The sequence below is a fragment of the Macaca thibetana genome, chromosome 10 (genome assembly GCF_024542745.1).
Source record: "Macaca thibetana thibetana isolate TM-01 chromosome 10, ASM2454274v1, whole genome shotgun sequence".
Lineage (NCBI taxonomy): Eukaryota > Metazoa > Chordata > Mammalia > Primates > Cercopithecidae > Macaca > Macaca thibetana.
The window spans coordinates 8576317-8602665 of record NC_065587.1 but is presented as its reverse complement, the minus strand read 5'-3'; the positions used below and the strand labels follow the sequence as shown (position 1 = coordinate 8602665).

Below are 26349 nucleotides of genomic sequence, written 5' to 3'. Positions count from 1 at the left end.
CCCCGTCTCTACTAAAAATACAAAAAAAAACTAGCCGGGCGTGGTGGCGGGCGCCTGTAGTCCCAGCTTCTCGGAGGCTGAGGCGGGAGAATGGCGTGAACCCGGGAGGTGGAGCTTGCAGTGAGCCGAGATCGGGCCACTGCACTCCAGCCTGGACCACACAGCGAGACTCCGTCTCAAAAAAAAAAAAAAAAAAAGTTCATGTATCAGGAAAAACAAACCACAATGAGACAGCACTTCATACCCAGTAGGATGGCTATAGGAAGGAAAACAAAAAATTACAAGTGTTGGTGATGATATGGAGAGATTGGAACCCTCACATATTGCTGGTGGGGCCAGGCACAGCGGATCACTTGAAGCCAGGAGTTACCAGACCAGCCTGGCCAACATGCTGAAACCTTGTTCCTAAAAATACAAAAATTAGCCAGGCATGGTGGTACACACCTGTAATCCCAGCTATTCGGGAGGCTGAGGCACGAGAAACGCCGGAGCTCAGTGAGTGAAGCCTGTAGTGATCCACGATCACGCCACTGCACTCCAGCCTGGGCCACGCGTGGGAATATAAAATATTCAGCCACTGTGAAAAAGTCTGGTGGTTCTTCAAAAAGTTGAATACAGAATTACCATGATCCAGCAATTCCACTCCTAGGAAGATACTCAAAGTAAGTGAAAACAGGTATCCAAACAAATAGATATACACAAATGTTCATAGCAGCACTATTAAAAATAGCCAAAAGATGGAAACAACTGAAATGTCCATCAACAGATGAACGGATGAACACATGGTGGTGTATACATAAAACTGAGTATTTATCCAGCCATGAAGAGGAATGAAGTACTCATACACAATACAATGTAGATAAATCTCAAAACACTATGTACTAAGTGAAAGAAGCCAGACATGAAAAGTCATATATTGTACGATTCCATCTAATGAAATATCCAAAGTAAGTAAATCTAAAGACAGAAAGCAGATTGGTAGTTGCAAAGGACTGGGAGAAGGGAGCAAGGGGAGTAACTGCTTAATGGGTACCAAGTTTATTTTGGGACTAGATACAGGTCGTCATGGGTGCACACATTGTGAATGTAGTAAATGCCACTCAAGTGTTCCCTTAAAAATGATTAATTTTGTCACGTGAATTTCATATCAATTAAAAAAATCTGGCTGGGCGCAGTGGCTCACACCTGTAATCCCAACACTTTGGGAGGCTGAGGCAGGAGGATCACTTGAGTTCAGGAGTTCAAGACCAGCGTGGGCAACATGGCAAAACCCCATCTCTACAAAAAAGTACCAAAATTAACTGGGCATGGTGGTGCGCACCTGTAATCCCAGCTACTGGGGTGGATGAGGCACAAGATTCGCTTCAGCCTGGGAGGTGGAGATTGCAGTGAGACGTGATCACACCACTGCACTTCAGCCTGGGAAACAGAGCCAGATACTGTCTCAGAAAAGAAAAAAAAAATATCTAAAAAGGTATAACTGAGAAGAACCTAGGACATGCAAGAGTGAGTAATTCATTACATAGTCTTCCCCTTTCCTCTTCTTCCTCTTTGTAGCTGGGACTACAGGCACGCACCACTATGACCGGCTATTTTTTAATTTTGTAGAGACAAGGTCTCACTATGCTGCCCACGCTGGTCTCCAACACCTGGGTTCAAGTGATTCTCCCACCTAGCCTCCCACTGTAGGCGTGAACCACTGTGTCCAGCCTCCTTTACACCTCATTCCCATGGCTATGCATCTCGGCCCTGCAAAAACATGAAACGTGGAAGAACAGACTGGTGGTTGCAAAGGACTGGGAGAAGGGAGCAAGCTATCTGGGAGGTTTCTAACACTAAACTAAATATTGTTTCTTTGAACACTGACCTACTTCTCCCTTAAGAACTGCGTGCAAGTACTAAAAACTAACCTTTCACCATCATCTTCCTAAAATATTCTTGTGATACCTTCTGCTACGCCCTTTGAAGGGCCTCAAGATAATTCATGTATTCACCCTAAGACAGGTTCCTCCAGTGTGATGCCAACCTTTCTGCCCACCTGCTCAGGACCTCGATTTTGCCAAGATCGCTAGCTCTCACTAAGCTTTACTAGAATTAACCAATGTTTTCTAGAGCCTTTCCCTCTCTATGGCCAATTTTATTTTCAAATGTTATTTATGTACTTTTTGGAGAGGTCGTCTCACTACGTTGCCCAGGCTGGTCTCCAACTCCTCGCCTCAAGCAATCCTCCCACCTCAGCCTTCTGAATAGATGGAATTACAGGCATGAGCCCCCACAGCCAGCTCTATGGTCAAATTCTTACAATGTATTATCAATGATCTAGTTTGTCTGTTTCCCATACAACACTGCTGAACACGCTGAGGACAAGTACTAGGACTCATCCCCAAACTCTGAAAAATGGTGCTTCTCAGTTGTTTCCCCATTTGGTTTCTTTTCTTCTACTCTAAAATACTAGACCCAATATGCTTAATTCTTTTTCGTTTTTTTGTTTGTTTTGTTTTGTTTTGTTTTTGAGATGGAGTCTCACTCTGTCACCCAGGCTGATGGGCACTGGCATGATCTTGGCTCACTGCAACCTCCACCTCCCAGGTTCAAGCGATTCTCTTACCTCAGCCTCCGTGTAGCTGGCATTACAGGCACATGTTACCACGCCCAGCTAACTTTCATATTTTTAGTAGAGATGCGGTTTCGCCATGTTGACCAGGCTGGTCTTGAACTCTTTTACTTCAAGTGACTCACCCGCCTCGGCCTCCCAAAGTGCTGGGATTACAGGCATGAGTCACCAGGCCTGGCCTCAATACACTTAATTCTTTACCTACATTGTTTTTCATGGCTTCAAAAAGGTTCCTAACCACCAAAACTAATCCTTGGCAAAGGACAAGTCTTCCCTACGCCAAAACGAAATACCACTTGTTTGTCTTTTTTTCTACATTGTTTTTCTCTACCTCTAAAATGATTGTTTGTTCATGTGTTCAATGGACTGTAAAGGATATGGCAGCGGACAATACCATAATCTTGCCCTCAGGGAGGACTGCGGGAGGAGGGCAAGAACACCTTTAGAAAGGTATAATAGGCCGGGCACAGTGGCTCATGCCTGTAATCCCAGCATTTTGGGAGGCCGAGGTGGGCGGATCACAAGGTCAGGAGTTTGAGATTAGCCTGGCCAACACGGTGAAATCCCGTCTCTACTAAAAACACAAAAATTAGCACGGCGTGGTGGCAGGTGCCTGTAATACCAGCTACTCTGGAGGCTGATGCAGGAGAATCACCTGAACCCGGGAGGCAGGGGTTGCAGTGAGCCAAGACTGCACTACTGCACTCCAGCCTGGGGGACAGAGCAAGACTCCATCTTGGGGGGGAAAAAAAAGAAAGGGATAATAAAAAGCAAAGATTAAAGGTGCACCAGACAATTACAAACGTCATGAAGGAAACATCCAGTTAAGGGAATGTTAGATTTCATGGAGGAAAAAAAATTTGAGAAAGGCCTTGAAATATAATTGTCTCAAAAGATGGAGAACAATCTCATGCCTGTGATCCCAGCACTTTGGGAGGCCAAGGTGGGTGGATCACCTGAGGTCAGGAGTTAGAGACAAGCCTGGCCAACAAGGTGAAACCCCATGTCTACTAAAAATACAAGAATTTGCTTGGTGTGGTGGCGGATGCCTGTAACCCCAGCTACTCGGGAGGCTGAGACAGGAGAATGGCATGAACCCGGGAGGCAGAGCTTGCAGTGAGCCGAGTGGAGATTGTGCCACTGCACGCCAGCCTGGGCAACAGAGCGAGACTCCATCTCAAAAAAAAAAAAAAAAAAAAAAAAAAAAAAAAAAAGATGGAGAACAGAAAAGAGGACACAGACCCAGACCTGGAAATAGAGGCACCTCTGGGACACCAAGCTGCAGCAGAGAATACAAGTGGGGAAACCAGGAGATGGAGCTGGAGAGGCAGGGCAGGGTCCTACCGTGGAACCCTGAAGACCAAGGTAAGGTGTCTAAATTTAATTCAGTACACAACGAAAAGGATATGACAAGAGCTACCTTTCAGAAGACTTTCTGGCAGTAGTTGGGAAGACACTAGACCAGGGACTGGGGAAGAAGGGTTACTATTCACGAAGCTACAAGAGCTCAGGCAGGTCCAGCACTATGCTCATTCAAACCACTGCCAATCTCTACTTCCACAAGCCTTGACCTGTCTCCTACTTGACTGGTTCCCTCCACATCTCTTCAAGACACCTCTCTTCAATTCCCTCACTTAAAATCGCTGACTAGAAAGGACAAATTAATAGTCTGTTCTAAAGAAGTGATTTAAGGCCGGGCGCGGTGGCTCAAGCCTGCAATCCCAGCACTTTGGGAGGCCGAGACGGGTGGATCACGAGGTCAGGAGATTGAGACCATCCTGGCTAACACGGTGAAACCCCGTCTCTACTAAGAAATACAAAAAAATAGCCGGGCGAGGTGGCGGGCGCCTGTAGTCCCAGCTACTCGGGAGGCTGAGGCCGGAGAATGGTGTGAACCCGGGAGGCGGAGCTTGCAGTGAGCTGAGATCCGGCCACTGCACTCCAGCCTGGGCAACAGAGCGAGACTCCGTCTCAAAAAAAAAAAAAAAAAAAAGTGTGATTTAAAAAGTGAATATTGTGGACTGATATAACCTTCTGGTTCACAGTTTTTACAACAAATACGTTGGCTCCTACCGTGTGCCAGGCTCTACTCTAGGAAACAGGGATGCAGACAGGGATGGAGTAGGCCAAGTTTCCATTCCATGGTGTTTACATTTTGTGAAGGAAACAGACAAAAAGACAAGACTGTCAGATAAATGCTGTGAAGGAGAGAGAATGGGGCAGAGGGAGAGAGCATGTACTCATGTGGGGGCTGCGTGGGCTCAGGTGGGCAGGGAAGGCCTGTCAGTGTGGGGAGAAAGCAGCAGCCACATGGTGTACATTTTCACAAGGCATACATTTTACATTAAAATGGAGCAACAAGTTTTGAAGCCACATAGAGCTGCATGATAGCCCTGGCTCTATCACTTAGTGGCTGAGTAACCTTTTCCAAATGAATGAATCTCTCTTCAGTCTGTTTCTTTATCCCCATTTTACAGATAAAGTATTGACCTTATTGGGTTATTCTGAGATAATTAAATAATGAATATAAAAAGTGCACTGTGCCTGGTACTTGGTAACTACTGATTTACTAGATCAGTGATTAAATACACATAGAAATTATTTTGCTGCTGTATCTAAACACTAGATTTAGCAAAAACTGTCCGAAATCAGTACCAATCATAATCCCAAATGCCATAATCCTCAATGTTAAAATCCCAAAAGACTAAAGTCTAAAAATCCCTAATGTTTAAAATCACAACCCCAAAAGATTAAAATCCCAAATGTTGAAATTCCAAAAGCCAAATTTTGGGGCAGGGGATTTGCATAGTTTTGGTTGTACACAATAGTTACACCATGCTAGGTGGAACTATGACCTTGCTATTGTCATTATTTGGAAATTAAGTATGGTTTAAGGAGGTGCCTATGGGTACCAAGTTGCCAAGGATAGATCTGTGGACTTAATTTTAGCTATCAACTTGACCGAACACCTAGAAACCTGGTAAAGCACTGTGTCGTGTGTGTCTGTGAGGGTGTTTCCGGAGATTAGTGTGCGAAGTCTCAGTAGGCAAGGACGGCCCTCTATGTTGGTGGGTACCATCCAATCAGCCAGGAGCCCAGAGAGTACAAAGAAGGTGAATTGCTGAGAGCTGGGACAGACTTTTCTTCTGCTGCCTTGGACATCAGAACTCCATGCTTGCCAGCCTTTGGACTCCAGGACTTAATCAGTGGCCCCCTGGGTTCTGAGGCTTTTTGACCTTGGACCGAGAGAGAACACCATTAGCTGAGGCCTTTGGATTTGCACTGAGGTATGCTACTGGCATCCCAGGGTCTCAAGTCTGCAGATGATCTGTCGTGGGACTTCTCAGCCACCATAATTATATGAGCCAATTCCCCTAATAAATTCTCTTATATATCTATACCCATATCCTACTGATTCTGTCACCCTAGAGACCCCTGACTAATACAGATTTGGTGTTGGGGAAGCTGAGTGTCATTTCTTCTTTCTTTATTCTTTACAGCACAATTGAAGAGATCTGTGAAACTGTTTCCTCGCAAAAAGGCTCTGGTAAGTGTACAAAGCTACTTAATGGCGAAAGATAAAAGTTTAAAAGATAATTATCACTGGTGCTGCAAAAGCAGAAATTGCAATGGCCAGGCAATAATCAGACTTTCAAATAGACAGTATATACTTATAAAATTTGTGGATCACAACCACTTTGCAAATAAAACTGTAGCAAGTGTTTTGAGGATCGCAGAAGTGAAAACGCAGACAAAAAATACATGAAATCTCCTCTGCCAAATTATTCAATGGTGTATGATTTCTGCTCCCTCACATGTAGTGCCAATTCGCTATGCTATTTTATCTTCACATCATTTCTAATACTGGAAGTATAAATTGTGTAGAGACTTAGAGAGTTCTAATTAATTCTATGCATTTTTTTGCAAACTGAACTCCACAAAAGTGCATTATCATAACACTGACTTTGTGTGTAAGCACTGGCTGTGTACATAAAAATGTGGAAGCCAGGTGTGGTGGAGCACCTGTAGTCCCGGCTACTAGGGAGGCTGAGGTAGGAGGATCACTTGAGGCCAGGAGTTTGAGGCTGAAGTGCACTATGATCATGCCTGTGAATAGTCACTGCACTCCAGCATGGGCAACATAGCTAGACTACGGTCTCTTCAAATAAAATTGAAACTGGCCAGGCGTGGTGGCTCACATCTGTAACCCCAGCACCTGTGAAGCCAAGGTGGGCAGATCACCTGAGGTCACGAGTTTGAGACCAGCCTGGCCAATATGGTGAAACTCTGTCTCTACTAAAAATACAAAAATTAGCCAGGCGTGGTGGTGGGGCACCTGTAATCCCAGCTACTTGGAAGGCTGAGGCAGGAAAATCTCCTGAACCCAGGAGACAAAGGTTGCAGTGAGCCGAGACCAGGCCATTATACTCCAGCCTTGGCAACAAGAGTGAAACTCCGTCTCAAAAAAAAAAAAAAAAAAAAAAAAGTTGAAACTTCCTCAGTAAACGAGATGCCCTTTTTCTATATCTGCTTTTGTGAAAGATAAAATTCGACAAGATCTCTGCTCTTCAGGCTACTGCACATATAGTGATGACCCATCCTGGTTTTTACTACCTCATCAAAAGACCTAGTTTGTCCATCATGGTATTTCAGAGGACCACAGTTAAAAAATGTAACACCCATGCAACTGTTGTTAGTATACTGAGTCAGTAAACTTGCAAAATACATTTGTTACTATTTCATTGTGTACTAGGCCATTCCTGCATTGCTATAAAGGAATACTTAGAAGAAAAGAGATTTAATTGTCTTACAGTTCTGCAGGCTGTACAGGAGGCATAGTGGTACCTGCTTCTAGAAGGCCTCAGGAAGCTTCCAATCATGGCAGAAGGCAAAGGGGGAACAGGCATATCACATGATGAGGACGGAGCAAGAGAGAGTGTGAGGTGCCACACTTTTAAACAGCCAGATCTCGCCAGAAGTGGCTCACTGTCTCAAGGACAGCATCAAGGGGATGGTACTAAACCATTCATGAAAAATCCACCCACATAATCCAATCACCTTCTACCAGCCTCCACTTCCAATATTGGGGATTACAATTCAACATGAGATTTGGGCAGGGAAACATATCCAAACTATATTAAGTGGCCTATGAAGTGTTGTCATGTTTTTGTTTCTCAAATAAATCCCCCTTAAAAATGTAAATAAGTGTTTTGTCTGTTTTTTGTTTTCTTGAAGACAAAGTCTTGCTCTGTTGCCTAGGCAACGTTATCACAGCTCACTTCAACTTCTGCCTCCCAGACCCAAGAGATCCTCCCACCTCAGTCTCACAAGTAACTGGACTACAGGTGCATGCTACCTTGCTAATTTTTGGGGTTTTTTTTGTTTTGTTTTGTTTTGGTAGAGACAGGGTTTCTCCATGTTGCCCAGGCTGATCTTGAACTCCTGGGCTCAAGCAATCTGCCCACCTTTGCTTCCCAAAATACTGAGATTACAGGTGTGAGACCCTGTACCTGGCCAAACAAGTGTCTTTTTTTTTTTTTTTTGAGACAGAATCTCACTCTGTCACCCAGGCTGGAGTACAGTGGCATAGATCTCAGTTCACTGCAACCTCTGCCTCCCATGTTCAAGTGATTCTCGTGCCTCAGCCTCCCGAGTAGTGGGGACTACAGGCACATGCAACCATGCCTGGCCAATTTTTGTATTTTTAGTAGAAACGGGGTTTTGACATGTTGGCCAGGCTGGTCTCAAACTTCTAACCTCAAGTGATCTGCCCACCTAGGCCGCCCAAAGTGCTGGGGATTACAGGTGTAAGCCACCGTACCTGGCCCAAATAAGTGTCTTTTAAATAATTTTTTTTTAATTATTTTTTCCAGAATTACATTTTTTGGATTTTGGTATTTTGAGATTTCAGTATTTGGGATTATGGCATCAAGAACTGTGTCTTTTAGGCCAGGCACAGTGGCTCATGCCTGTAATCCCAGCACTTCGGGAGGCTGAGGTGGGCAGATCACCTGAGGTCAGGAGTTCAAGACCAGCCTGGCCAACATGGCGAAACCCTGTCTCTACTAAAAATACAAAAAAAATAGCCACGTGTGGTGGCACGCACCTATAATCCCAGCTACTCAGGAGGCTCAGGCAGGAGAATCGCTTGAACCCAAGAGACGGAGGTTGCAGTGAGCCGAGATCGCACCACTGCACTCCAGCCTGGGCAACAGGGCGAAAGTCTGTCTCAAAAAAAGAAAAAAGAAAAGGAAAAAAAAGAACTGTTTATTTCAGAACTATGGCCTATACCCATCTGAAACAAATATTCAAGAAACCTTTGGGAGAGCTAACATCTACAAACATAAACTTGGGTAATATTTTATAAAACAGTCTTAAAAGTCACCTTTATCCACACACAAGACAGTTTTAAAAGCTTTTGAGACTGAGTTCAGCTCTGTCGCCAGGCTGGAGTGCGGCGGCACGATCTCGACTCACTGCAACCTCCAACTCCCAGGGTTAAGTGATTCTCCTGCCTCAGCCTCCCAAGTAGCTGGGATTACAGGCACGCGCCACCACACCCAGCTAATTTTTGTATTTTTAGTAGAGATGGGGTTTCACCCTGTTGGCCAGAATGGTCTCAATCTCCTGACCTCATGATCCACCCACCTCAGCCTCCCAAAGTGTTGAGATTACAGGCATGAGCCATCGTGCCCAGCCTTTAACAGCTTTAAAAAAAAAAAAACACTAGAGTAACAATCTTGGCATTTTTAAACGTATATAATTATCCCTATATATAACTATTTCAACAAAGATAACTTTTCATACAACCATTTTAACTCTAGAATAAAAATACTGTTATAGTGAGATTTTTTCAAATATTTAATTTAGTAGAGTCAAATGTTTAACAAAAAATAAAATATGAAGTATATAGTATATATTGTAATAAAAGGCTAATAAAACTGAATCAGGTCAATAAGAGAAGGAAAATATTGGTTTATAAAACTAAGGCCTTCAAGTGACAGGGGGCCATTGGAAAAAAAAAAACTCAGGCTTTACTCATTTATAAGTGGCAAAACAAAAAAATTCCTATTTCCCTATTCCCTAATGATTTAATGTAAACTAAAGCAGAGAGAATGCATTAGTTACTCTTCCTTAGAAACCTATACCACCTATTAATTTGCTAATGAAATCAGATACATGACTTCTACAAGATCAATGTTGTGACTTTACATTAGTAGAGACGCTAATTGAGTTGCATTGTGTCATTGGGTTCCAGGGGGAGAATTTCCTAACGAATCACTCACTAAGAAAGCTTCTTCAACATATACAGGATAGGCCAGTATCAAAATATTAAAAAAAAAAAAAAAAAAAGTAAGTAGAGATAATACTTGGTCTGTTGAAAAATATTTATTAAACTTCTCTAAAAAGGATGAGAAACATATTATCTCAACTACTATAATCAGATGTCAATTCCAATTCCTTAGTAATATTTTCAAGATTTACACCTTAGGCCGGGCGCGGTGGCTCAAGCCTGTAATCCCAGCACTTTGGGAGGCCGAGGCGGGCGGATCACAAGGTCAGGAGATCGAGACCACAGTGAAACCCCGTCTCTACTAAAAATACAAAAAATTAGCCGGGCGCGGTGGCGGGCGCCTGTAGTCCCAGCTACTCAGGAGGCTGAGGCAGGAGAATGGCGGGAACCCGGGAGGCGGAGCTTGCAGTGAGCCGAGATGGCGCCACTGCACTCCAGCCTGGGCAACAGCGTGAGACTCCGTCTCAAAAAAAAAAAAAAAAAAAGATTTACACCTTAAATATAGGCGTATGAAAAACCAAAAGCATCAACAAAAGTTTTATATAAAAAGTTATGCTGGAATATTAAAATCTAATATTTTGATTTTGAAAGCAAGTTGATTTTTTTTTAAATCCTGAAAACAGTAAAAGTGAACTGGCATTCCTTGAAAAGCTGAACAAAGTCAGTCAGTAAAAACAAGTAATAAATTCATTAATTCAGAAAGGATTCTGAACAATGAACCAAAGAGAAAAAAGTAACTGAAGAGGCCGGGCATGGTGGCTCATGCCTGTAATCCCAGCACTTTGGGAAGCCAGGCGGGCGGATCACCTGAGGTCAGCAGTTTGAGACCAGCTTGACCAATATGGAGAAACCCTGTCTCTACTAAAAATACAAAATTAGCAGGTCGTGGTGGTACATGCCTACAATCCCAGCTACTTGGGAGGCTGAGGCAGGAAAATCGCTTGAACCCAGGAGGTGGAAGTTGCAGTGAGCCAAGATCGTGCCATTGCTCTCCAGCCTGGGCAACAAGAGCAAAACTCCCTTTCAAAAAAAAAAAAAAAAACCAGTAACTGAAGCTTCCACAGTATATTCCTTTGAGAGCTGGCAGCAAAATTTTATTTCATTTATTGAGTCACTCAAAAATATTTGCTAAGCATTAGCTACATACCAAGCACTGTTCTAGATGCTGGGAATATGATGGGGAACAGACAGGTCCTTGCCCTCACACAGCAGACTATTCTCCCAGGTAGATCCCAGGATCGCACTTTCCAGTTCCACTCCACTTTCTTTTTCTTTGTTTCTACAATCCAAAACTAAACTCTTCCTCTTCAAATGGGCACAAACTTATCCTGCAAGTTATATTCCAATTCATTTAAATTAAACCGATTCACACAGGGTACAAGTTAAGAGCATAGAGTCCAGAGCCAGGGTGCCTGTGGTGTCATAGATATATACTGGGTTTGGTCCAGCTCTTGTAACAGTCTTCTATTATAATATTGGGTATGTTAAGGCCTGGGGAAACAGAATCTCTCACCTGCCCTCCATTCACCTGCCCTAAGGCAGGACTCTAATCCTTCCCCACTTTTCAGACTGTGGCTCTTAAGACCCTCCTCAGAGGGCGTACCACCCTATACCCTGGGAGAAGAAATACTGACATCAGGAAACTTCCATAAAAATCCAAGAGGAGCTGGTCCCAGCACTTTGAGAGGCCAAGACGGGCAGATCACATGGTCAGGAGATCAAGATCATCTTTACCAAGACAGTGAAACCCCATCTCTACTAAAAATACAAAAATTAGCCGGGTGGGGTGGCGCGCGCCTGTAATCCCAGCTACTCTGGGGGCTGAGGCAGGAGAATCGCTTGCAGTTGCAGTGAGCCAAGATCATGCCACCGCACTCCAGCCTGGACAACAAGAGCAAAACTCTGTCTCAAATAAAACAAAAAAAAATTCAAGAGGAGGTCCTTTCTGCTCTGAAACTCCTCTGTCTATAGAAGATCCCCGCCTCTCTTCTCTTCTGCCTATTAAACCTCTGCTCCTAATCTCCTCATGTGTGTCTGTGTCCTAAATTTTCCTGGAGCGTGACAATGAACCCCAGGGTATATAGCCCAGACAACGTAGCTGCTTCATACTAGTGGCCTCGTCTGGGATATCAAATTTCAACATTCATTGAAACTGTGAACAGAGGAGCGAACTCCAACTCTGTCCTCTCATTCTGAGGCTCTTGGTCTCCATTTTAGACCCTTCTCTCTATAGAGAGCACTGCTGTTTCTCTTTCTCTCCTCTTTTGCCTATTAAGCCTCCACTCCTAAACTCGAAAAACAAACAAAAAACACCCCCCCCCCCCCCCCAAAAAAAAAAAAAACCCAAGAGGACAAGGTTTGGGGATCTTCTGGATACTGAACACATGGAGGTTCCAGGAGGGTGGTGGCCAGGAGGGCATGGAAGCTCCATGCCCCTTCCACCAAACACTGCTTCATGCATCTCTTCAACTGTATCCTTTCCAATATCCTTTATTTAAAAACTCGTAAATCGAAGTGTTTCCCTGAGTTCTGTGAGCAAATCAACTGAACTCAAAGAGGGGGCTGTGGGAACCCCAACTTTAAGCCAATCAATCAGAAGTTCTGGAGGCCCTGGACTTAGGACTAGTTTCTGGAATGTGGGGCACAGTCTTGGGGACTTAGCACCCAACCTGTGGCATCTGACACTATCTCCGTGTAGTCAGTGTCAGAACTGAATTAGATGACACCCCGCTGGTGTTCGCTGCTTGGTGCGTAGGGAATAACCCACACACATTTGGCCACAGAAGTCTTCTGTGTTGATGACTGTTGTGGTTTGAAAGTAGAGGAGGCCGGGCGCAGTGGCTCAGGCCTGTAATCCCAGCGCTTTGGGAGGCTGAGGTGGGCGGATCACGACGTCAGGAGATCGAGACCATCCTGGCTAACATGGTGAAACCCCATCTCTTCTAAAAAATACAAAAATTAGCCAGGCGTGGCAGGCGCCTGTGGTCCCAGCTACTCGGGAAGCTGAGGCAGGAGAATGGCTTGAACCGGGGAGGCAGAGCTTGCAGTGAGCCGAGATCGCGCCACTGCACTCCAGCCTGGGGGACAGAGCGAGACTCCGTCTCAAAAAAAAATAAATAAATAAAAAGGTAGAGGAAAAGGCCAGGTGCGGTGGCTCACGCCTGTAATCCCAGCACTTTAGGAGGCCAAGGCAGGTAGATCACGAGGTCAGGAGATTGAGACCATACTGGCTAACACGGTGAAACCCCGTCTCTACTAAAAATACAAAAATTAGCTGGACATGGTGCTGGGCACGTGTAGTCCCAGCTACTCGGGAGGTTGGGGCAGGAGAATGGCATAAATCCAGGAGGCAGAGCTTGCAGTGAGCAGAGATCGTGCCACTGCACTCTAGCCCGGGTGACAGAGTGAGACTCCGCCTCAAAAAAAAAAAAAAAAAAAAAAAGTAGAGAAAAAACATGATTAGAGGTGAGTTTTTCCCAATTCCCAATCCTGGCTCTGCTACTTAATAGTTGGGTGACCTTGGTCAAGTCACTCAACCTGTGATTAAGTTTCCTCATTTGAAATAGAGGTAATAACATTACCTCCTAATTTTTTTGTCAAATGTTTAGAACAAGTCCTAGCCCTTGGAATTTATTATTTATATAAAAATATTCACATTGTTGGCCGGGCACGGTGGCTCATGCCTGTAATCCCTAGCACTCTGGGAGACTGAGGCGGGCAGATCACAAGGTCAGGAGATCGAGACCATCGTGGCCAACATGGTGAAACCCCGTCTCTACTAAAAATACAAAAAAATTAGCCAGGCGTGGTGGTACGCGCCTGTAGTCCTAGCTACTTGGGAGGCTGAGGCAGGGGAATCACTTGAACCCGGAAGGAAGAGACTGCAGTGAGCTGAGATTGCGCCACTGCACTCCAGCCTGGCAACAGAGTGAGACTCCATCTCAAAAAAAAAAAAAAAAAAATTCACATTATTTATTATTAAAAAGGTTTGGGTACATAAAATATCCTTGCCAATCTGTTTTGGAATCAAAATGGGTTGATGCCAAAATTTCCTGTAAATCCATTTTATTTAAGCCAACTGCTAAATTTTACAGATCCTTCCTATGCAGAATAGGGCTTTGGCCATGAGAAAATCAGAACAGTAAGAGGCCAAAATGATCAATTCATCATCTATTTCCGGCCCTTCCCTCTCTTTCCCACCACCATCCCTCCGCAGTCAGAACAATGCCCCCAACCATGTATTCACACCTCTCTTCACAAAACTTTGTTCCATTTATGAGACTCAAGTGCCCCAGCCCCAGGTTCAAAGCTATTCCTACCTTGCTCTCATACTATTAGGCCCATGCTCCCTTCTGACCTTCCCCTCTCTGTCATCTCCAGGCCCTTAGCCTGACAGCCCAAGGTTTGACTGATAATATGCTACATACTTTTGAGCCTTGGTTCCCAAAAGACCTCTCTTAGGAATGCTTTTCCCCACTCTTCCACTTGTCTCTCTCTCGTCCATCCTTCAAGGTCTACCCAAATGCCCCCTCCTCTACAACCTTCTCCAATATTCTTCCCATACTTAATCAGGAGGAACAGCTTCTTGCCTAGTTCTCCCCAGCACTCCAGCTACACCACCATTACAGCCTTATCAATCCTTCATAGGTTTGATAAATATTAATTTTCCATATTGGACTCTCCCATAGACCCTGAACTCTAAGGAAAAGTGAAGTGTTTTATTTGATTTTTTTTGTGCCTAGCATGGCAACTACTTAGCAATCTTGGCTGAACAAAAATTTTCCTTTTTTCTTTTATTTTCTCTGATGTGTTTCATTCCCATAGGCTTCATTTGGCCTGTGTCCCTTATCTTTAGGGGAAGCCAACTTTCAGCACATATGCTAGCCAACATAGCAAAGTTTTTTGTTTTTTTTTTTTTTTTAAAGAGACATTTAACAAATTATGCAGGCTGTGATGTCCTTCATTCCAGCTCAAATTTCTCCTACTGAATATGCTAGAACTTAAATCCACTTCCACAAAGACTTCAACAAGAGAAGATGAAAATCCTATTCCTGCTATATTTAAACTCACATCTATTAGGAAAAAAACCCAAAAAAGTAGCATTAAGTTCAATGCATAGTGTACCTTTTCATTTACATCTGTCTACTAATGTGCAGGTACTGGTAAATCTGTTCAGGTTCATTTACACTGACTGTATGTTGCGTTTATTTCTGGCTGGAATCTGGCAGGCATGTTCTCTGTACTTCTGCCATGGAGTAACAATTCTATTTTATTGTTCTAAAATTCTCCAAGGGCCAGGCACAGTGACTCACGCCTGTAATCCCAGCACTTTGGGAGGCCTAGGGGGAAGATTGCTTGAGGCCAGGAGTTCAAAATCAGACCTTGGTCAACAAAGCAAGACCCAGATCTCTACAAAAGAAAATAAAATGAGCAGGGTGTGGTGGCATGCGCCTATAGTCCCAGATAGGAGGCTGAGGCAGGAATATCATTTGAGCCCAGGAACTCAAGGCTGCAGCGAGCCATGATCATGTCACCACACTCCAGCCTAGGTGACAGCACAAGACCCTGTCTCAAAAATTAAAATAAAACCCTCCAGGAGAAATACCGAGCATTCCTTACAGGGCAGGTGGTTCTCTGGGTTTGTCACCTAAACTGCTAATATTCCATCTGACCCTGTCTGCAATGGTTTTCCTGCTTGTATTTTCTCTGGATTTTTTTCCCCTATTCTTTTCTGATTTTAGTTACTCTTAGAAGAGCCTTGCAAGTTTTCTACAACAAATCCAAATTCAACATTACTTTAATAGAATTATGTGAACAGGACATAAAGACATCGATTAATAAGGCATGGCGATCACCTAAGAATATACAAATTTGTGATGAAACAGACACATTTTATTTTAACTGTAATATATGGCTAGAGATGGGGAGGAGGGAGAAGTATTAGAGAGCAGAGGCTCAGAGGCAAAATGGTACATTCATACTCAATGCACTGACAGGCAACAATGCAGACGATGGGGCTATAAAAGCAAAACACAGCCCTGACTATAAGGGCCTTATAGCCTAGTGAAGTGGTGTTTGAAAATATTCTGCAAGTCTTTTTTCAGCAAAAATCTTATGTTGATATACCCAAAAGATAAGAGAGATGATGAGTTGCTCTGGCTGGAGTTGGGAAGAGGATGACTCTCATTTCTACCCCAGCCAGGCCACCTGTGCCCCAAAATGCCTCTGCAGACTTGGGAGAGCCCAGCACGGAAGAGATGAGAGTGCCCCCCCGCTTACTCCCATCTTATTCTGTTTTGATATAACACTTACTACACTGCCACCTACCTACACAGCTAGTGCTACATACATATTTTTTAATAACATGTGAGGGCTCTGAAATAATTTACAAGTCACTGGTCTAATAAATGGGATTGGCAGAAGTGTATGGGGAACAGTGGAACTGCCAGACACAAGGCACAAAAAGTTGTGTCCAAATCACTGGAATCCAAAACTAGACAAAGAATTATAAAGGTCTGACCAGTTTCTCTAAAATCCCAAGAAGTAGAAAGCTCATCTTAACTACTTTCTTACTTTGCCCTTACAATTATTGTTTCCTTAGCTCTATCTGCTTGGCAGGGAAGTTTCTTAAAATCTTCCATGCTTTCTTGAATTCTCCAACTCTCCACACCCCCTCCTCCTCCCTAGGCAGAGGATTTTCAGTGTGCAAAGAGTATTCCTTACATTCCTGCCCTGTGTGCAGCCTGCTTCTCACCCACACACCTCTGCTCGCACCTCTGCTCTCTTCTGGGAGAAGGATATTCTTACTACCCAACGCCAATCACAGGGGATCACACTGGGTTCTGAGTTCCCCAGGAAAGTCCTCAATCCAACTTCCTCTCAGTCTCCTGCATCTTCAACACCATCCTGTGTGCTGGCTCCTCATCAGGATTTACGCATGCTCTGGTTTCTCATATACTTAGGATTTTCACTTCAGGATGGTGCGAAAGTGACAAGCATTCAGTAGGAACCCTACTTTGAGTACCCACACAACTATTCTGCTTCTCACTTTTTCAGTTTAGTATTCAATAAATTCAACACTTTCATTATAAAATCGGCTTTGTGGTGGCCGGGCGCGGTGGCTCAAGCCTGTAATCCCAGCACTTTGGGAGGCCGAGACGGGCGGATCACGAGGTCAGGAGATCGAGACCATCCTGGCTAACACGGTGAAACCCCGTCTCTACTAAAAAATACAAAAAACTAGCCAGGCGAGGTGGCGGGCGCCTGTAGTCCCAGCTACTCGGGAGGCTGAGGCAGGAGAATGGCGTAAACCCGGGAGGCGGAGCTTGCAGTGAGCCGAGATCCGGCCACTGCGCTCCAGCCTGGGCAACAGAGCAAGACTCTGTCTCAAAAAAATAAATAAATAAATAAATAAAATAAAATCGGCTTTGTGTTAGATGATTTTGCCCAATTATAGGCTAATGTAGGTGTTGTGAGCACATCTAAGTCTAGGCTAGGCTATGACATTCAGTAGGCTAGGTGTATTAAATATACTTTTGACTTAGGATGGATGGGTTTATCAGGACATAACTCCATAAGAAGTATTTATATTAAAAAAAAAACACATAAAAGAGTTCTTCTCTTAATCCCAGATTCTCCCTGCATCTGTATTTTACTTTTCTCCAACAGCCAAACTTTAGGAAGGTCTGACTCCCAATTTACTGTCTTCGCTTCACCTTTCTCATCAACACATGATAATCTAGCTTCAGTTATCACTCCCCAGAAGCCTGCCTCCCTCTCCACCCAACTGACATTTCTCAGTAAACTTGTCTACTGCCTCTGACATGAAAAACTCTTCCCTGGTTCCATGCTCTCTGGAGTTTCCTCCAGCTTATCTGGTTGCAGCCCTGCTGTTATTTAAGAGCCAACATGCTCCCTTAATTTTTCACTTTTCTCAGTTTCTGTTCTGGGCCCGTGAGCACTTGTCTTTGTTAGCAAGAATAACATAACTCCCTGGGGGGTTCTGAAACTACGAAACCTGTTAGGGGCTGAGACCCAAGCTAAGTCTCTAATACTAGCAGGATATGCCCATCACTTAGGAAACAAGGTAGAAACAACTTCTCCACATATTCACCTTCTTCATCTACCACTAAGGGCAATCTCATGTACTCCTACGCTGGAATTATGATACATATGCAAACCTCCAAGTCTTAATCTTTAGGCCAGTTCCTTCTCCTAAATGGCAGATCTGTGCTCAAACACGTGATGCCTTACAAGCATCTCAAACTTACATTCAAAACCAAGTTCATCACTTTATACCCTATTCCAAACTTCGCTTCCTCAGTTGTTTTCTAATTCAATGAATGGCAATGCCATCACCTAGTTTCCCAAAAGAAGTCTTGCCTCTCCTTGGCACCTCCTCCCTCACCAAGTCTACCTTCAACAGCTCTCATCCTAACACCACTGTCCTCAATAACGTCACTTAACACATCTGGCCCACTGTGTATCAAATACTGCTGCCTATATAGCAGTGAAGGAGGCACGCTTAATCCTGAGAGGAAGAGGGAGGTAAACAAAAGGACAAGATAAATTCAGGCTGTTCATGGAGGCTCATGCCTGTAATCCCAGAAGGATCGCTTGAAGCCGAGTTCAAGACGAGCCTGGGCAAAGTGAGACCCTTGTCTCTATATTTTAAAAATAAATAAATTAATTTTAAAAAGTTTTAAAGAATAGATAGATTCAGACTATAATAAAAGCTATGAACAAAACAAGGCAGGGTGATGCAATGGGGCACTACTTTAGACAGGAAGGGTCAGAGAAAACCTCTCAGAGGTTACATTTAAGTTGAACCTGAATGACAAACAGAAACAAGTCAAAGATTTGAGAAGCAAAGTGTTCCAGACAGAGGGAGGAGCCAAGGTAGAAATAAGCTTGAGGAGTTCAAGAAACAGGGAAGGCCAACAAACCCATAGCTTAGGGAGCAAGGAGACCAGGTCAAACGGGTTCAGAGGGAGACAAAGGTTAGATAGGACCCTGCTGACCACCATGAAAGCAATGAAAAACCACTGGAGCATTTTAGGAAGGCAATTGACATAATCTAATTTGAATTTTTAAGAGATCACTTTAGCTGATAAGTGGAAAAAATGGTTTGGGAGGAAGGTAAAAATAGGGGGTAGGAAAAACAGGAAACTAATAATACAGTTCAGATAAGAAGGTATGGTTCTTGAGATGAGAGGGAACAAATTCATAAGACACATATATGCATATGGTTTTTGTGTGGCACAATCACAGCTGGCTGATGCAATACTCCCACCTCAGCCTCCCAAGTAGCTGAGACCACAGATGAACATCACCATGCCTGGTTAACTTAAAAACATTTTAGAGACAGGGTCTCACTGCGTAGACCAGGCCTTTCTAAAACTCCTGGGCTCAAGCAATCCACCTGCCTTAGCCTCCCAAAGTGCTAGGATTACAGATGTGAGCCACCACAACTGGCCCAAACTCAGGGTATGTTTTGAATATAACGTGAACAGAGGCTGCTGGGCAATTAGATATTGAGAGTGAGGGGGAAAAGGAATCAAGAACAGTTCCTGGGTTGTTTCTGGCTGCAGGTTACAGGTGATTTTTACAGTTAAATCACATACAGCATACGATTTAATCAGTTTTGATGAGTGCCTATCAAGACCTAACCATTTTCATACTCTAAAAAGTTCCCTCACATCTTCTCCTAGTCAATCCCTTTCTACCCAAGAAGCAAGACCAACCTGAAATCTAGTTCACAAATAAGTTCTGCTCATTCTGGAATGCTGTTAAGTGGGATCACCCATTACGTATGTTTTTGTTTGGTTTTTCACTGAGCATAATATTTGTGAGATTAATCCTTATTACACGCATCTGTAGTTTGTTCCTTTTTATTGTTTGTGGTCTTCCATTGCATGAACATGATGACTTGTTATCCACTGTCTCACTGATGGACATCCAGACTGTTTAGTTTTGGTTATCATTTGGCTATCAATATTCTCATATAAGTCTTATTTGTGGACATTTTCATTTCTCTTGGATAAATACCTAGAAATTAAACTGCTGGGTCACAGGGCAGATACATGTTCAACTTTTTGAGAAACTGCCAGTTTTCCAAAGTGGTTGCATCATTTTATACTCCCATCAGCAGTGCATTCAAGTTCCAGCTGCCTGAGTCCTACGTGTTTTGCTTAAATAATTCTTACCTATGCCACAACCAAACTCACAGTCTTTCAGTTCTTCAAACATATTTCATTCTACATCTTTTTTTTTTTTTTTTTTAGACCTTTGTAGATACACTCAGAGGACACTTTCCTCCTTGCCCCATCCCCTTTGCTGCCTCCTATTCATTCAACAAATACCCTGAAGGATGAGAAAAAGGCTAGCCTTGCCAGAGTGCTACGGACAGAGGAAACAGTATATTAAAAAGTTCCAGATGGTGGTTCACACCTGTAATCCCAGCACTTTGGGAGGCCGTGGTGGGCAGATCACGAGGTCAGGAGTTCAAGACCAGCCTGGCCAACATGGTGAAACACTGTCTCTACTAAAAATACAAAAATTAGCTTGGCCTGGTGGCGGGCACCTGTAATCCCAGCTACTCGGGAGGCTGAGGCAGGAGAATCACTTGAACCTGGGAGGCAGAGGTTGCAGTGAGCCAAGATTGGGCCACTGCACTGCAGCCTTGGCGACAGAGCAAGACTCCGTCTCGCAAAAGGTTCCAGAGATAGGAAAAAGCTTGCCACCTTCCGGGGCCTAAAAAAAAAAGTGAATGTGACTGGAGGGCTGTGAGCAAAAGCAGCAGGAGGGTCAGAGACAGGTGGAAGCCAGATCATTCTGGCCCTTGTGAACCATGTGGAGGAGTTTGGAATCTAAGTGCTATAGGAAACCATTAAAAGATTTTAAGCAGACACACGACTCTTGGCCGTTCTGGGTGAAGTGGAATAGAGACAGGAGCAGAAACGAAGCGGCCGTCATCATGTTCCAGGTAAGAGGTGAAGAGAGTAGTGGCAATACAGATGAAAGAATTTATCTTACGGAAGTAGCACTGACAGTAACTCGGTGATAGATTTAGAGGTAGAGGGTGGTGAGAGAAAAGGAGGAATCTGATTTGAGAAACTGGGTAAATGGTAGAGCCACTTATGGACTGGGGGACAAATGTAGGACAAAGAGTTTGCGAGGAATAAGTGTTCAGTTTTGGACTTAAGAAGCTCACGATACCAGTGAGATGGTCAAGCCGCTGTGTCGAGCAGGAGTTGAAGGCGCTAGAAGACATCTAGCTGACGATGTCAATGTGGGGATCATCAGCTTATAAACAAACACAAAAGCCTGGGGATACCAGAGATCAGCAAGGGAGACAGGACACTGAAAAAAGAGGGTCTGGAGAATACTAACAGTCAAGCGGAAGAGGATGAACAACCAGAGGTGGGAAGAGACACTGAATTCAGCAGGCTGATGAGGAAATACATGGTCCTGCTCTGAGAACCCTCTAGTGATCTTTCAAGTCAAGGTCACACACCTGGTACAGCACCTTCTATTCCCCTTATGAGAACACTTTTGATACCCCTATTTAATTGCCCTTCTCTACTATCTACTAGGCCAATATTTGAGGACATAAAATCAACAGAATTGGCAGGGACCAGCCCTGCTCTAGTCCAGTGTCTTAGTACATAGCACAACACAGACTGATGGTTTAATGGACAGCTACCATTCTAAGTGCCACCTGCAGGCAGTCCACTTCACCATATACTTTTCCTATTTTAGTTCCTTCCCCCAACAGCCCAAAAGAAGATATATCTCCATTGCACAGATGAGGAAACTACAGCTCAGGCAAAATGCCCGAAGTCACTGATAGCAAGTGATGGAGCCAGGATGAGGCTGCACATCCTCCTTCACACGCTCTGCTGCCTTCCATCACGTGGACTTTCTGCAGCAATAGTATCCTCTCACATCACTGCCAAAGGGATACAAAATCTGTCCTCACATAATTGGTCTCCCACAGCACTAAGTCAGGGAAATGCCCAGGGAAGTACTTCCCTGCTTGACTTCTCAAGAATCCCTATTCTTGCCAAGCACAGTGAACATTCTCCAGACTTTCAAAGTAGAGCTTCATCCTTAGGGCACTTCTAAATGCAGCAATGAAATCTGGCTTCTCTGAAACTGAGGTCTGGAGGTAAAAGAACTTACAACCGCTGGAGCCTTAACTCTTTTTCAATTCTAGAAACCCATTATAGCCACCTATCAGGAGTTTCACCCTACATCTAAAAGGCCTCACTCTAAATGAACTAATTCTGATCATGGCAAAGGAAGTTTCTCTATGTCACCTATTTTGGACCAAGGCATAATTAGGATGAGAGAAACCAATGAGGCCTAAGAAGCCAACACTACATATCTTTGTGAAAATTAACAGTAGTACAATCTTGTCTCTGCTTTCAAGACTGATGTGTACTGTCTCCCCTTGATATCTTAAGATTGGAACTATATACGCTTTTTCCTGAGTACATTAACACCCAGGAGCTTCCTTTTTCCACTCAAGAGCCACCGTCAACTATGCTGGTAAGAGCATGGGGCACAGATGGCAAAGAACAGGTCCTACCCTTGATTCTGTCAGTATAAAGCCGCATAACTTTGGGTAAATTACCAGCTTCTTGGCATCTTCCTGAGTTGTAAAGCCAAAGGGTTAGACTAGACAATTTCTTAGGTGTCTTCTAGCTCTAAAATTCTATCACCAGAGAGTATGGAAAGGGGGTGGGAGAAGGCACGCTGGATGCCAGCTGGCTGGGAAAGACTGAGAGGATGAACCCTCCTGGCTATGGTTAACAAAGCCTGTGTGATCTGCATGGTTCCCTCCCTTGCCAGAGCCTCTGCTTAGAGCTTTCTTTGCTTGCCTTGACATCCCCAGCCCCCTATCCAAATAGAGGATTCCCAACAAAGAAACATGAACACAACTACAGGTCTAGATCTAAAGTAGGGGAGCGGAGGGCAATAGACACAACCAGAGAAATGTTCCCTACACTGTCTAACACTCACCAATATTATAATGCATCTCTACATTTTTAATCAGGATGATTAAAAAAAAAAAGCAGCCAGCACTCCTCTTTCTTAGTCTTTACAAGGTACCACTAATGATCTCCCTTAAGCTCTTTTGAGCCAGGTCCCTATTCACAGAGCATAAAGATATAAACAGAGGGAACACTTCAACCAGCCCACTTCCATCCTTTGGATTAACTTCTCAAGATGCTCAGGGCTAAAACAAATTATTTACTTTGTTTAATGTCATTTCCATCCAGCCCACAGATCAAGTTCAACTGCCCTACTGGCAGAAAAGGCTTCAGAACAGGGAGTATCTTTGTGACCACTCTAAAGTAACACCCCCTGAGTTATTTCACATTGTTTTCTTATTTTCTTCACCGCTATTATCATCACCTGACATTTTTATTTACTGTTTACAGTCTGTCTCCAGAGTAGGCTCTTTCTTGTCCACCATCGCACTTCCCATGCTGAGAATGCCTGTAAATACTTGTTAACGAAAATTAGCGCACACACACGCGCGGACCTTAATTCACATTCAGGGACATGATGTTCAAACATGGAAACCATCTTCCAATCAGACTGATATCAAATGTTCCAGTGAATTTCTACTCTTTCCTATAGAACAGCTTACATACGCATACTGCAATAATGGTATTTCCCCTAGTAGTTTTCTTTCTTAATTCCCCACTATGAAGCACCAGATAATAAATAAGTCACGGATATACCAGCTAACTCACGTTCTAGTTCATCTTCCTGTTGGGTCATGCATATTACCCACAAAGCAAACATTGCTCTTACACAGAAAGTACTGATTGTGTTTATCGCCATGAGACCCTTTTCACCCATACCACATGTATCAAGGGTATTAAAGGACTTTCAACAGCCTAACCAATAATCAAAAACTATTCAGTGCAATGTGACCAAATTATGCTCTAACTATAAATACCTTGATTTCAGTATACTGTATTCTATTTCTTTTTTTTTGGACAGGGTCTTGCTCTGTCTCCCAGACTGGAGTGCAATGGCAACAACATGGTCCACCGTAGCCTCAACCTCTCAGGTTCAAATGATCCTCACACCTCAGCCTACTGAACAGTTGGGACTAAAGGCACCCACCACATCTGGTTTTTTTATTTTGCAGAGACCAGGTCTTACTATGTTGCCCAGGCTTACTGTATTTCAAACGTATCACTTTCATGTACGGCTTTAACTCCAATAGTTTTATTGTTTTGCTTTATCTTGTTACTTTTTTACCTCCACAAAAAGAAAATGAAGACAGTAGAGTCAAAGCCCCAGACAGAATGAATGAGTACTAAGGTGCCTTGAACACAAAGTCCCCATGAGTAAGAAGGCTTAAGGCATATACTGGGGAAAGAACTGTCTTTGGTAAATATATCTTTTGAGTCCCAACTGGTCAAACTGAGTGAGAGCAGTCACCCTACAAAATGATTCTAGTGCATTGTAAACTAGTCAGGAAGAGAGACAGCCCTTTATGTATTATGTTACTCTTTAAGCTGATACCACAGTTTTCACCTCAGGACAGAATGAAGTAGGAAAAGAGAAATTTTTCATAGATTAAATCTCACGTACACTGGCAAAAATGACCAAGTATGGGCAAGGTAAAAGTTTAGGAAACTCCCAGGGGATCACAAAAGCATAAGCAGTCTCAAAAACCACCCTTTCCAGTATTTCACCTGAATCTAGATTTCGGATTCATCATAGCTTTAAAATAAAAAAATAAAATAGCCGGGCGCGGGGGCTCACGCCTGTAATCCCAGCACTTTAGGAGGCCAAGGCGGGCGGATCACGAGGTCAGGAGATTGAGACCATCCTGGCTAACACAGTGAAACCCCGTCTCTACTAAAAACACAAAAAATTAGCTGGGCGTGGTGGTGCGCGCCTGTAGTCCCAGCTACTCGGAGGCTGAGGCAGGAGAATGGCGTGAACCCGGGAGGTGGAGCTTGCAGTGAGCCGAGATGGTGCCACTGCACTGCAGCCTGGGCGACAAAGCGAGACTCCGTCTCAAAAAAAAAAAATTAAATTAAATTAAATTAAAAAGCGAGGCACAGCAAGAAGATATGGATTCCAGGGCCACACTTACCACTGACTGATCTGTGCCTTGAGCAGGCAAAAAACCTAGTACAGTACAGGCTCTGGAGCCAAGAGGGGGAGGGTTATATCTAAGCCTTGACCCTCACTAGCTCTGCCACCTCTCAGGGAAAGATGGTCTACCTCTAAGGTCAGCTGGGTGGATGTTGTAATACAATTTAAAATGCCTTGGACAGAGTCTAGCACAAAGGCTTGTTTTTTATACAAATGCCAGCATTTTTTCTACTTAGGTTGGACTCATGAGAAAAAGTCCAACTCCAAGTAAATGTGATCATTTCAATTACATTCCATTTTATCTTATAGATTTTTAAAAAGTTGGGCAGGTGCTCACACCTGTAACCCCAGCACTTTGGGAGGCTGAGGCAGGGGAATGACCTCCTGACCTCACCTGAGGTCAGGAGTTTGAGACTAGCCTGGCCAACATGTCAAAACCCCGTCACTACTAAAAATACAAAAAAATAGCCAGGCATGGTGGCAGGAGTCTGTAATCCCATCTATTCGGGAGACTGAGGCAGCGGAATCGCTCAAGCCTAGAAACAGAAGTTTGCAAGTGAGCGGAGACTGTGCCACTGCACTCCAGCCTGGGTAACAGAGAGAGACTCCATCTCAAAAAAAAAGTATACCACTACTAGGTTATGGAACCTAAAAGCCACGTCTCCGGATATCTTACTAATTTTGGCAACCTTCTCTCACATAAATACATACAAATTACTTTGTTGAATGAAAATTTTATAACAATATTTTCCCTTGTAAGTTATAAGACAAGTGTAACATACATGTGAGTGTGATAACTGCTTACAATTTAATAGGCCAGGAGCAGTGGCTCACGCCTGTAATCCCAGCACTCTGGGAGGCCGAGGCAGGCGGATCACCTGAGGTCGAGTTCGAGACCAGCCTGACCAACATAGAGAAATCCGGTCTCTACTAAAAATACAAAATTAGCCAGGCGAGGTGGTGCATGCCTGTATTTCTAGCTACTTGGGTGGCTGAGGCAGGAGAATCGTCTGAACCCAGGAGGTAGAGGTTGCAGTGAGCCGAGATCGCGCCACTGCACTCCCGGCTAGGCAACAAGAGCTAGACTCCGTCTCAAAACAACAGTAACAGAAAAAACAAAACCAATTTGAATAATCAGAGTTTTTTAAACACCACACTGAACACAAGGTCATAATTCAAATCCTAACAAATTGTTTATTCTGGAAAATTCCAAATAATCTGTGTGGCTATATAAAAGTGTCTACTCGTGGGCTGGGCACGGTGGCTCACACCTGTAATCCCAGCACTTTGGGGGGCTGAGGCGGGTGGA

At 43.8% G+C, this 26349-nt stretch overlaps 2 protein-coding genes and 1 pseudogene across 43 annotated transcripts in view; 1 reads left to right on the top strand and 2 right to left on the bottom strand.

Annotated features, from left to right (window-relative positions):
• Positions 1-26349, bottom strand: part of NDUFA6 (NADH:ubiquinone oxidoreductase subunit A6) — a 321526-nt gene that overhangs the window by 151964 nt on the left and 143213 nt on the right. The window contains exon 1 of one of the 40 annotated variants that reach the window (XM_050806037.1): positions 23276-23279. The exons of the other annotated variants lie outside the window; for them this stretch is intronic. The gene's annotated coding sequence lies outside the window, so the exon portion shown is untranslated. Of the gene's footprint in view, positions 1-23275; positions 23280-26349 lie in introns of those variants that run through there. 40 annotated transcript variants of the gene reach the window in all.
• The window catches only part of TCF20 (transcription factor 20), a 185598-nt gene that overhangs the window by 84256 nt on the left and 74993 nt on the right, over positions 1-26349 (bottom strand). The gene's annotated exons all lie outside the window — the stretch shown is intronic.
• The window catches only part of LOC126964033 (nascent polypeptide-associated complex subunit alpha, muscle-specific form-like), a 40772-nt pseudogene that overhangs the window by 7513 nt on the left and 6910 nt on the right, over positions 1-26349 (top strand).